General features: G+C 41.8%; 1 pseudogene; it reads left to right on the forward strand.

The window, feature by feature from the left end:
• Positions 1-12,467: 12,467 nt before the first annotated feature.
• LOC121304479 lies at positions 12,468-12,940 on the forward strand (annotated as a pseudogene).
• The last annotated feature ends 444 nt before the right edge of the window (positions 12,941-13,384 follow it).

Below are 13,384 nucleotides of genomic sequence, written 5' to 3' on the forward strand. Positions count from 1 at the left end.
TCTTTAACGAAACCAGAGCGATCTTTAACAATAGAAACCAGAGCGATTCTTTAACAATAGAAACCAGAGCGATTCTTTAACAATAGAAACCAGAGCGATTCTTTAATAGAAACCAGAGCGATTCTTTAATAACAGAAATGACCCCTTCCACAAAAAAAAAAAAAAAAAAAAAAAAAAAAAAAACAACTTGTTTTATTGGATATTTTAACTTTGTTGGTCATTTTCAGTTATATCTTGTATATCCGTTTTTCTTTTCTTGTCTTTAGATTACACATGAATCACAATTAGGTGTTTTCTTACTTTGTACTTCTTTAAATGTTTTATATAGTCATTCGTTTCATTCCCTTTCATGTATTTATTTGATTTAGATATATAATTGAAAATAACAAATTCTACATCTTGTATTCAGGCTCACAATTTGTTTTATACTGGTGCTGTACAAAACTAGATCAAGCAACACCACAACTTGCGCATAGTGGGTTCTAATGTTTTATCATCAGTAGGATCACAAGTAGTGTCGTAAACCTCAGCCATCCCTTTCTAGGGGGGGCCACGACGTTCCTGCCCTGGGGCCCGGAGTTGCTGTCGGCATGCCTGAATGACTGGGCCCTAGTGCGGCATTTTAAATGGGATCCCTCCTGTGCCTTTGTCACTGCGTTCCCTCACAATACCTTATTTAATCTCCTAGAGCGTGACCATTCCTGCTTGACAGGCTTTCCCCACATTTACTGCTGATATTATGAGAAATTGAACATAGATCATCATAACGTTTGAGATCTGGCTCTTTGAATTAATATGTTACTAGAAGGTATGTAAGCATAATTTGCTGCTATATAGCATGGTATTTGTTGATAAATATTCATGAATATATTTTTAAAAAATGTGCCTTAAAAAAATATTGTTCAATATATACAGTATAATAATTTCCGTAAGTTAAAAGAAAGCATTCTCTGTACAGAATGCATGTTTAATGTAAATGACATATAGATAGTTTACAATATACAGTGGAGTGTTTGTTTGGGGTTTTTTGTCCAACTTCTGTTATTATATTATTTCTCTGTTCCAAAATAGTGTCTTCCATCTATACATTTTACTATAAATCAGTCATTAGAGTGAGTTATTACAATGATTTAGATTACATACCTTTACTGACAGTCACTTTCACTTCAGTGTATTCGTCGAATGACCAATGTATATTAACTGCACAGTAATATATTCCGGTGTCCTGCAGTGTCAGCTTGCTGATGGTCACAGTGAAGACTCTCGCTGACCGGTTATCATACAGAGAGAATCTCCCGTCAGTAACGAGGGTGTCAGGCTCGCCACTTATGATTAGTGCATTATTATGTGTCCAGCGAGTATGACACAGGTACTTTGCATTCTTCTCATATACAGGTTGATATTTGCATTCAATCTTTACATTTTCTCCTTCAATCCCATAAAATTCTTCAGCTGACTTCACAGAACCTAAAACTGGTATTAAGAGACAACAAATGAGCTCCTAATACAAATATTGAAATTCAGGAGGAAACAGAATTAGAAACGTGTTTAAAATAATATAACAGCAAAAAACACAGAAAAGCACTCAGCTCTTCTAAACCAGTGCTTCTCAACTCCAGTACTCCCACTGCGTCTACTAGTCTTTGTTCCAGCCAAGATCTCAATTACTTAATTGAACCCTTATTTGATCTAATAATTTCACTAATTAGATGTTTTTGAGATATGATATATATATATATATAAAAAACAGTTAAAGATTTTAAATTGGGGGGATTGGGAACGCTGAAAGGCATTGACCAACACACAAAGAAACCCAATCACTGACTATGGATGAGAACAGCATCCAACTGAGCAGGACTCCCTGCCTCATACAGGACACTGGCAACACCGTGACTGTGGTGTTGAGCATTACGGAAGACATCTATTACAGTAAAGCATTATAAACTCACACCAACATTCACTGTTTCCTCATTGTGAACATATTCTAAATATTCAGCAAATACAGAGAAGATTGACAGTTACTGCATTACTGAATATAAAATCATTCAGAATTGATTACATGTAATCCAGGTTATAGAACCACAGTGATCTCATCGCTTTCCTGAGAAACCTGTTCAAATCAGCATTCTTTAATAAGTAGTCTACTGCAATTAGATTAAAACACTATTTACTGAATCAGCAAATCACAAAAACATACCTGCAACAAGACAGATAGTGACTTCAACAATGGCTTTCATCTTTAGATACTGAGCCGATCTGTTGCCCCTTTGCTTTTACATGGGGAAAGATACTTCCCTTTTCAGTACATTATAGGAAATGACTGAGCTACTGTATTCTTCTCTTCAGCTCTATAAACTTGGAACTGGAAACCGCCTGTGTCTGCTGGTTTGTGTTCAAACTGAACTCTTAGAAGCAAAGGGTGGAAGTAAACTCTTTATTTTTAATGTATTTCCCCGTGTTGTGACAGGTAATGGCCACTAGTGGTCAGTAATGGGTCTGATTTGTTTCCTAGTTATGGGAGAATAATCTGTGAATGTTTCTGGTTCAGTTCCAATCAATTTAGTAATTAGGGACTCAGCTGTAGCCCATATAAGAGCAAACTGAAAGACAAAGGCTTGCTGTGTGTTTTCTGGGTGATGGCTGTGCAGGGAGGATGGGAAATCTCAGTTTAAAAGACCCAAGTGCTTTTCTATAGTTTGTTATTATATTATTGTAAACATCTTTCCAGTTATGTTCTTGCATGAATTTCAATATTTGTATCAGCAGCTCATTTTTTTCTCTTAACGACAGTTTTAGGTTGTGTAAAGTCAGCTGAAGGATTTACAGTAAATGGGATTGAAGGAGAGAATGTAAAGATTGATTGCACGTATCAACTTGAAAATCTAGCTGGCATGCAGTGGTGTAATCAAAAGTGGCAAGCCTGGCACCCTCTTTACTGATGGGAGATTCTCTCTGTATGGTAACCGGTCAGCGAGAGTCTTCACTGTGGCCATCAGAGAGCTGACACTGAAGATGCCAGGATAGATTACTGTGGAGTTAATAGAGATTGGGGGAAAAGATGAATACACTGAAGTGAAAGTGACTGTCAGTAAAGGTATGCAATGAAATTATTATCATAAAAATTCACCCCATATAATTATTAAATAGAATTATACAATAAAAAAATACCTGAAATATTTTCATGATATACTTTCTTAAACATTATATGCTGCTGTGACAGGGCGAGGAGCCCTGCACGTGGGAAAGGGGCGGGACTAAGCCCTGCCATAAATGTATTTGTTTATTTTAGAACAGGGTACCTTTCCACCCCTGTGCAATTTATTATTTCGGATTTGTTTTGTTATTTTATTTAAATGTGTTCTGGCAGACGGGGTCGGCAGCTTCTCCTCTGCCAGTAGTAATTAAAAACCTTGTTAGAAGGTGGCCATCTCCCTATTAATTAAGTGATTCATTTGTTGCTGATCGGGAAATGGTCACCTGCATAAGAGCCTGCAGCGCTCTGCAGTCTGGGTGTTCTAGGAAGGAGGGGCGAGTGTGAGGGCAGGGGCCAGGTAAACTAAAAAGAAAATGAAACTAAAAGAAATCTGTGTCAGTGAAGGCTACTGCCCAACCTGACCAATTTATGTGTTTTGGATTCAAGATTTTGTTTTGTTTAACTGTTTTATGTTTGCTCTTTGAGCAAGTGTGTGTTTTATTTTTTTTGTTAAAACTTTTGTTTTTTTGTTTTAAATAAACGACGCAAAGTCCTTTGCACCTGCAGTTCTGCCTATGTTTTCCTTCCTGCATTCTAGCCTGATGTCACCACTCAGCCAACCCGGTTACAGTTGCTTAAAAATATTTAGATATACTATAAAATGTATTTTGTAAATTTACATTTATGCATTTGATTTTTGAAATATATTCAGTACATTGGAAAAGATATTTTGTAAATACATATTCATATTAATATGTTTAAAATTGTATGCAGTGTTTTTGTTTTATTTTCAGTATATGACACTAATGTTTTATTATTAAAATGTTTTAAATATAAATTAATGTATGAAGAATATATATTTAAAATGTATTACATATGTTTACTGTGCATTTATTATACAGTATATTCATATACTAAAAATTGCATTATGTATACAGTACTGTCAATTGTCAATACGTTATACAATACAAGTTGAATAATACATTTAAAAAAATGTGGGGGGCAAAATTGCCATGTGGCTTTTTTTATAGATTAAAAGTGAAAAAAACAAACCTTGCTGTTAACCCAAAGGCATGTACTGTAGCTCAAAATGGAATTGTTCTGACAGATGTTACGCAGATTTCTGTACTCCCACAATTCCATGCTGTGCAGAGGACGCACGCAGTTTTCTAAACCGGCTGCAAGTACAAGCACTCCCACTCTGCGGCTTTCAAGTTCAACAAATACTAAACTAAACAAATTGAATACGTAGCTAAATAAAATAACACTGTAATATTTAACACAACTGAACCCGCAATTAATAACTGTTTGAACCTTTTTCTGTTCTGTTCTCTTTAAAAAAACAAAACAAAAACAAAATATTCCTTTATTATGTAAACATCAAGCGTTCACGTCCCGCAATCTTTGATGAAAAAAATGCAAGCAAGGAATAATCAAGGGTGCGGAATTGTGGGCTACAGAAATGTACCGTATTCAACACTTGAACTTGTATGCCAAAACACTGTCGAGAAGGAAACAAATACTGATGAAAACTGTAACGCATTTGGCTACTGAAATGAATTTAATACAGGTATACAGGTATAGGAATAAAAGAACGTTTACAAACGAGAAGAGACCATTCTGCCTATCTTGCTCGTTTGGTTGTTTGTAGCTTATTGATCCCAGAATCTCATCAAGCAGCTTCTTGAAGGATCCCAGGGTGTCAGCTTCAACAACATTACAGGGGAGTTGGTTCCAGACCCTCACAATTCTCTGTGTAAAAAAAGTGCCTCCTATTTTCTGTTCTGAATGCCATTTTATCTAATCTCCATTTGTGACCCCTGAAAACAAGTTTGCTTTCTATACCAGGATCTAAGTTATTAATGTAGATTAGGAATAGCAGAGGACTGAGTACTGATCCCTGTGGTACTCCACTGGTTACCACACTCCAGTTTGAGGTTTCATCCTAGCAGTAGATGTAATCATATCTATTGATATAACAACATAAAAGTGTGTTTATTTAGTTTCTGATGTTAGTTGTCACATTTGAAAATAAGAAGTAAAGAAAATTGTGACTGACTTGCATGGCGTTTTCAACCTGTTTATGTGGAGGTTGGGTTAGTACATTAGACCTGACAGTGCAGTGTAGCTGAGTGAATAAGAGTGAGACTGCCTGTAAAACAAATATTATTGTTATCTGTTTCAGAAATTAAAGTTGGATGATTGAACAGCAGTGGTACCGTGCTTTGTGTCTTAGTTTAAAGCACTGGGGAGAAATTCACAGCAGAGTGCCATTCAAGTAAACATCCAAATCAACTATATATGTAACATAAACTTGTAACGATCACTCTGCACAACTGAGAAGCAGCTGTACTGTCCTCCCTAAGGAGATACTACCGGCCCAATATCTATAACTAACCAAGTCAGCAAGAGTGACAGACAGCAAAAGCAGGGACGTCAGAAGTGTCAATTTCATGAACAAATGGTTTATTGTTGTGACCTATAATGTAATAAATGAAATATAAGGACAACAACTTATTGCGGAGAACAATTAGTTAAGTGGAAGGTACAGGTGAGTAAGAAAGTAAAGTGAACTAAACAAACATCCAAACAAACACTAAAGTGAAATGAAAGCGGTGTCCGGTGGGCCTCCAATAAGCCCACACACACAAACAAACACCACACCAATACAAAACCAACACATCGACAGGTAAAAAAGACAAAGGTGAATGAATAAGTATACAGGGAAAACAATTACAAAGACAGACTTGATGGCAATGGATGATAAACGAAATTTAGGCCTAACAAGTCCAGTGAAGCAATGCACATGTAATCCAAAGTAACAAAAGAACAAAACCAAAATTACAAGAATGAAAGTATCAAAGTAGAAAAAAACCAGCAAACAGAAAAGGAATAATCTCACCAACAAATAATGAAGTCCCGAATAGAGTGCTGTACTGATGATGATGGATGAAGGTTGATGAAAAAATAGCAATCATAGAAAATGGCGAGTCTGTTGAGTAGTACCAGGTTGAGTGGTGAACAGCCATTTGGAAAATATCAGGAGAATCAGGAACAAAATGGAGACTGAAAACGCGAACAGAAACAAACTCTAAACAGACCTTGAACAGCAACTAAACTTAAACAAGTAACAGTGTAAACAGAAAGGTTTAGACAAAGTACAATATTATCAAAAGAGTAAATGGATGCACCAGTATTTATCTAAAATAAAGTTAGTTACACTGTAATTAAGTAATATGCTGTTATTTGTAAAATGGAATCCTCAAGAGAAAAGGAAGTCCCCTCCTGGCCTAGCCAACCAGCTTTAATACCAGAGCTGGCTTCCAAAGAGCTCTGAGATTGGAGGAGTGGATATCTGAATGAGCCAATGGGGGAGAGGATGAAGAGGGTGAAAGCAAGTAACTATGGGAAATTGAGTTTTAACCTGGCCAGGCTACTGACCCCAATTAAAGGGACAGGACTTTATGGAGCAAGTGAATTGCAACATATCCCCCCCACCACCACACTGGAGGTGCAAGGGATGAATGCCATAATAGCGTTTTAGATTAACACTATTGACTGTATCCTCTTTAATAGAATTGGGCTCCCCCACTTGACTTTATAGTTTTTGGGTCCAAGTCTCTTGGTTACAAGAGCTGGCCCAAACCATTTAGGGGCAAGTTTAGCAGAAAACTTTCCGGAGGCATCAGATAAGGACAAACAGGAGGAAGATGAAGCATGCTAGTATGTTCAAGACTTCATTTCTTTCATCAAGACACTTCAAGGCACAAGCACAGACAGTCATGCATCCGAGCAGGAGCAGATACGATTAGTTGAGAGATAAATACAAGCAATTACTACAGTCCCAGGAGGAAGCTAGGAAAGCTCTGGAGGGAGAGATTAAGGCTATGAGTGTGAAGTTAGGAGCAGGGGACACAGACAAATTATCAGAGAGAGCGACACCGGCCCTGCCATTAAGAAACCCTCCCTTGCCTGAAGTTACAATTAGAAGAGAGTTTAGGATTCAAGGACAGATTGGTGAAGGGGGTCAAAAAGACAAGCTTTCGTACACAAACCTCATTCAACAGATAGAGGCTAGGGTCCCAAAAGGGCATGCAGACTCTGAGGTTATTGACGCTGTGATTAAAGCAGTTTGCCCAGGACTTCATCTTAGAGATATGCTCGAGATAAAAAGTGGCCTGACACTTGACAAATTGAGAACAATCTTGAAGGGCCACTATAAGGAGGAAAGCACATCAGACCTCTACCAGAACATTTCACAGGAACCTAGAGAGTCAGCGCTGAACTTTTTATTTAGGGCTATTGAGTTGAAGGAAAGGCTGCTGTTTGCATCCAGAGAAAAAGGGGCTGAAGAGCAGTACGATGCTGAGTTGATAAGAAAGAAATTTCTCAGGTCCATAGGTACCGGACTGCAGAGTGACAGTGTGAAGTTCCAGATGAAGCCATACTTGGATGACCCCACTGTCACTGATGAGGCATTGATAGAGAGGATCAGTGACGCTGCAAGCCTGGAACTGGAGAGGCAGCAGAAAATAAAGAAATGTATTGCAGCCAAAACAACCCGAACAAATGAGATACGAGTGGAAGTAAGTAGAGCATTCCAGGAAGGTCACCAAAGTGCAGAATCACCAAGAACAAGATGGGTCACACCCAAAGCAGAAGGGACAAGAAAGGGGGCCATCGCTGAGCAGACAGTAGAGATGGAAGTTCAAGTGATGGTCAGAGAATTTAGAGCAGAACTAGCCGAGGTGAAGAAAATGTTATCAGCCTCAATTGACGTGACCGCTGGGTCCAGTCAAGGTTACCCGCCAATGGCAAGAAGACCACTGCAAAGGGGGTGCAGAGTGTGCCAGGAAGCTGAGGCAGGAGAGCAGTGCAATCATTGTTTCAGGTGCGGTCAAGAGGGACATCTATCTCGGGGATGCCAGGCTCACCGCCAGGTTCAGGGAAATGGGGAGGAGTTGCTGTGAAGGGACCAGCAGCAACTCCACAGGCATTGTTCCAACATCAGCCGGATATGACAACTGGACACAGACAACACACCCAGAGCCCGCCGGTGCTCTGCAGTGCCATCAGTGGGAGGGAGGTGAAGGTGGCCAGCAAGAATAGCCCTAAGGAAAGAAACCCAGAGATAGGCAAAACCAGCTCCCTCACCCCAAAGCAGGATGCCCGGTTGGTTAAGATGATTGGGAGGAGATGCCTGGTGCACTGCACACTGGACAAGGTGCCAACATTAGTGTTGTGGGATATGGGAGCCCAGGCCAGCATAATCAGTGAAGAGTGGAGAAGCCAGCATTTACCTCAGACTGCAGAGAAACACTGGTTGATGGCACAGTTAACATGGTGAGGGATGCTTTTTCTGTGAGTGTCAAGGCAGCCAAAGAATTAGTCCAGATAATGCAAGTTTGCAGGACCAACGACAGTAGTTGTGTCGTCCGGACAGGAAAGGGGAAAGTCCGGTTACCACCCGGGCAAGCCACCACCATCCAAGGTCGTGCACATATGGGAACACTGGAAGAAGATCAAGTGATACTGTTTGTCCCGATGGAGCTGAATTGGCCTGAGGGTGTGGAGGTGATGGAAGGGTTAGTGACTGTTAACAAAAGGAACCCAACAGTAATCACTATCTCAGTGGTGAACACCTCCAAGCATAACGTCACCTTGGGTCAGCATGCCACCTCGGGGCACATGCAGCCAGTTAAAGCAGTTTACCCAGTGGCAGTGAGATCCTTAGAGCACCAGAATGACCACATGGATTCGGCGGAGTCACCCCGACAGATGTGTAAGGACAAGAGGAGTCAAATAAAACCACAGGGACAACAGCCCAATGTGAATATCCACGAACAAGGACATGCATGGGATCAACCTCTTGATTTACACCACTTGAGTACAGTACAGCAAGCAGTGGCTAAGAAGATGCTGAGAGAGGAGGACAATGCTTTCTCTCAAGATGACTATAACGTGGGACATATTCCCTCGTTACGAATGCACATCACTCTCCATGACAAAACTCCGGTACAGAAGACATACACATCAGTACCAAAGCCTTTACATCACGAGGTGAAAGAGTACCTGCAGGACATGCTGAAGCGAGGCTGGATAACCAAGTCCAGGTCACATTACTCCTCACCCATTGTCTGTGTACGGAAGAAAGATGGAAGTTTAAGGCTTTGCTGTGACTACTGTGAGCTGAACCGGAAGTCTGTCCCTGATAGACACCCAATTCCCAGAATCCAAGATATGCTGGATTGTCTAAGAGGCAGTTCCTGGTTCTCTGTCCTGGACCAGGGGAAGGCCTACCACCAGGGTAGCCTAGACAAGGAAAGTCGACCTCTCCCAGCATTCATCACCCCCTGGGGCTTATATGAGTGGGTCCGCATTCCTTTATGTCTGAGCTCGGCCCCTGCCAAATTCCAACGAAGCATGGAAGAGTGTCTATCAGGCCTTCGAGATGACATCTGCCAGCCGTACCTAGATGATAATTTAGTGCACAGTAAGATCTTCGAGGACCACATCCAGCACATCAGGACAGTGCTGCAATGATATCAGCAACATGGCGCTAAGCTGTCTGCAAAGAAGTGTGAAATGTTCCGAAAAAAGGTGAGATTCCTAGGCAGGATGGTGTCGGAGGATGGTTATTCAATGGATCCCGCAGAGACAGCCCCTGTCAAGAGCTCTCAAGGAGAAGAAACCCACCACTGTAGGAGAACTGAGGAAGATGCTAGGTTTCCTCTCATACTACAGGACATATGTACAAAACTTTTCAAGGCTTGCAAAGCCTTTGTATGACCTGCTTTCATTACCCCAAGCAGAAATACAGTGGACCAAGACACAAAAGCTTAAGGATAAGAAAAAGAAAGAGAGGGAAATGGGGAAGCAGGGGCAGTTGCCAAGCCGAGCTCCCATCACATGGACAAGTACACACCAGCAGGTGCTGGAACAGCTAGTGGATCTCCTTTCTAACCCGCCCATGTTGGTATATCCGGATTTCAAGCAGCCATTCGTGATACACTGTGATGCCTCACAGGAAGGGCTCAGAGCTGTACTATACCAGCGACAAGAAGGAAAATTGAAGGTTGTAATATATGGGTCAAGGACACTCACACCACAGGAGAAGAATTACCCTGCATTCAGGGAAACTTGAGTTTTTGGCATTGAAGTGGGCAATATGTGAGCGCTTTCATGATTATTTGTTCCATGCACCATTCTTCACGGTCTATACAGACAACAACCCACTTACATATATCCTGACAACAGAGAAACTGAATGCTACTGGACAGAGGTGGGTTGCAGAGCTTGCAGACTTTAATTTCGAGATCAAGTATCGTCCAGGTAGAGCCAATGCAGATGCTAATGGGCTATCCAGAATGCCTCTGAACATCGATGGATTAATCTCGCAGTGTACGGAGGAAGTAAGCCCGGTAGTGATAACGGCCTCGATACTAGGGGTCTCCATACCATAGGAAGAGTCGACACCACTCCTGAGTGCCATTGCACTGCGCTCCATGGGGGCCCAGGAGGAACTGGATCATTCGCCCACCTCATAGAAGTACATCCCGATGGCGGAACTTAAAAAATCTTATTGGAGTACAAGGCCAACAACCAGAGACCAGGGGCTCAAGCAAGTCGACAAGCACATAGTGACAAACAAGTGCTCCTGCGAGAATGGACGAAGCTGTATATCAGTGAGGAGGGAATATTGTGCTGGAAAACTGTTTCCAGATCACAAGTAGTATTGCCCAAACAGTATCAACCGCTGGTGTATCGGGAGTTGCATCAGGAGATGGGACACCTGGGAGTGGAGCGGACCTTAAGCCTCATCAGGGAATGATTTTATTAGCCAAAGATGCAACGAGATGTAGAACACTTCATGATCAAGGTCTGCGACTGTCTGAAGAAAGAAGACCCAACAAACCTACCCGAGCACCATTGTGTAACATCAAAACAACCTACCCATTTGAGTTGGTGTCAGTGGATTTCCTGCACCTAGAAAAGTGCAAGAAAGGATATGAGTACATTCTAGTGGTAATGGATCACTACACTTGCTTTGCCCAAGCCTATGCGACAGCCAATAAATCTGCGAAGACCGTGGTTGACAAGATCTTCAATGATTTTGCACTCAAATTTGATTTCCCCACACGGATTCATCATGACATGGGAAGGGAGTTTGAAAACCAGCTGATGACAAAGCTGAAGGAGCACTCCTTACCACCCTCAAGGCAACGGACAGGTAGTAGAAATTTAATAGAACCCTGCTTGGGATGCTGAGGACATTGACCGAGGAACAGAAGGCGGATTGGAAGAGTTATTTGGCAAAGGTTGTTCGTGCATATAATTGCACCCGCAATGAGGCCACAGGATTTGTCCCATTCTACCTGCTCTTTGGAAGGTCCCCCAGGTTATTGATTGACCCGATGTTCGGATTGGGGAAGGAAATTGAGGCAGGCTCATATGGGGATTACGTGGAGAAATGGAGGAGTCGAATGAAAGAGGCTTACGAGGTGGCCAGAAAATCTGCTCGAAAGGGCACCACCAGAGGAAAAGAATATTATGACCAGAAGATCCACGGAGTAGAATTACAACCAGGTAGTCGAGTGCTAGTAAGGAATGTGCGTGAGAAGGGGGGGCCTGGCAAAATCCGCTCCTACTGGGAAGACAGAGTATATGTTGTAGTGGGATGGAAGAGTGACAGCAGCCCTGTATTTGAGTTCAAGCCAGAAGCAGGAGGAGGAAGAAACAGGATTCTGCACAGGAACTTGCTATTGCCATGTGATTTCCTATCTCTCGAACAACCTTCACGGCAGCAGAAGAAAAAAACATTGCGTGTAGGGCAGAAGGACAAGGGACAATGGGAGAGGGATGTGGATGACAGTGCGACCGACTCCACTGAAGCGTTCCAAGATGAAGATTATATCTTGAGGGCCACAGAGCAACAAGATGCTTCTTCTCTGAACCCAGACGCCCAAGTATTCAATCCCCAGGAGCCAGAGGAAAACCAACAGATGCAACTCTTCACTGTCATGGAAGAAGCATCACTCTCAGGTGCATCACCCTCAGGAGCAGGGGACCCGGAAAGACAGGTCTCCAGCAAGAGTGAACAGGAACCTGATGTTGGAAGCTCTGCAGAGGAGTCAGACTCCAGGGAAGAAGGTCCAGACAACCTTGCCAGCCAAAGACCCAAGAGACTAAACCAACCTCCAACGACCCTGACCTATGAGACACTGGGGCAACCCTCAATAATGCGAAAGAGAATGAAGACACATGGATTCCAGTTACAACAAATGAGAGGAGACCTCTTCACCTGCCCCAGGAGTGAGGCATTAGCACATTGCATCAGTGAAGACTGCCAAATAGGAGCAGGAATTGCCACCCTCGTTAGGGAGAAATTTTCAGGTGTAAAAGACCTGCTGAACCAAAAGAGAAAGGCTGGGGAGTGCTTAGTGCTAAATCAAGGGAACCGGGTTGTTTACTACCTTGTAACAGAAGGAAAATTGCACCAGAAACCATCATGTGGTAGCTTGTGGAAGAGTCTGAAGCCATGAGAAACCATTGTATTGCCAAGGGAGTTACCAGTATATCAATGCCCAGGACGGGATGTGGATTGGACCATTTGGAATGGAAGAGGGTTTTGGGAATCATCAAAGATGTCTTCAAAGATATCGACATCCACATCACTGTGTTAACTCTTTGAAGTACTTGAGTGTCTTTTTAAAAAATACCATAGAGGAATGGACTTTGCCACTAGGGACTGGAAATGCAAACATGTTTAAGAAAATGTAGATGTCAGGGACGACATCCAGTTTGAGGGGGAGAGTGTAGGGACCTTAGAATAGACACCCCCCATAACGTATTTTTACTTGTGTTATTATAGTGAGTAGTCCTGTGGAGGAAAGTAACCTGAAACTCTTATCTAATAATATAAGGTAGTTATGACGGCCTCCAGCCACTAGGGTGCAACAGCAGGTACACTGGAGGTTGGGTTAGTACTTTAGACCTGATGTGCAATGTAGCTCAGTGAATAAGAGTGAGACTGCCTGTAAAACAAATATTACTATTATCTGTTTCAGGTAAGAGATTTATCCAAAAGGTCCCAATATCAGTAATATGTAGTTTATTTAGCAATTTCGTTCATATGGGAAACGGAATTAATAAATATAAACAGTAACAGGGCCTAGTGGGATGTAAACACGG

This window comes from Polyodon spathula, chromosome 38 (assembly GCF_017654505.1).
Source record: "Polyodon spathula isolate WHYD16114869_AA chromosome 38, ASM1765450v1, whole genome shotgun sequence".
Classification (NCBI taxonomy): Eukaryota; Metazoa; Chordata; class Actinopteri; order Acipenseriformes; family Polyodontidae; genus Polyodon; species Polyodon spathula.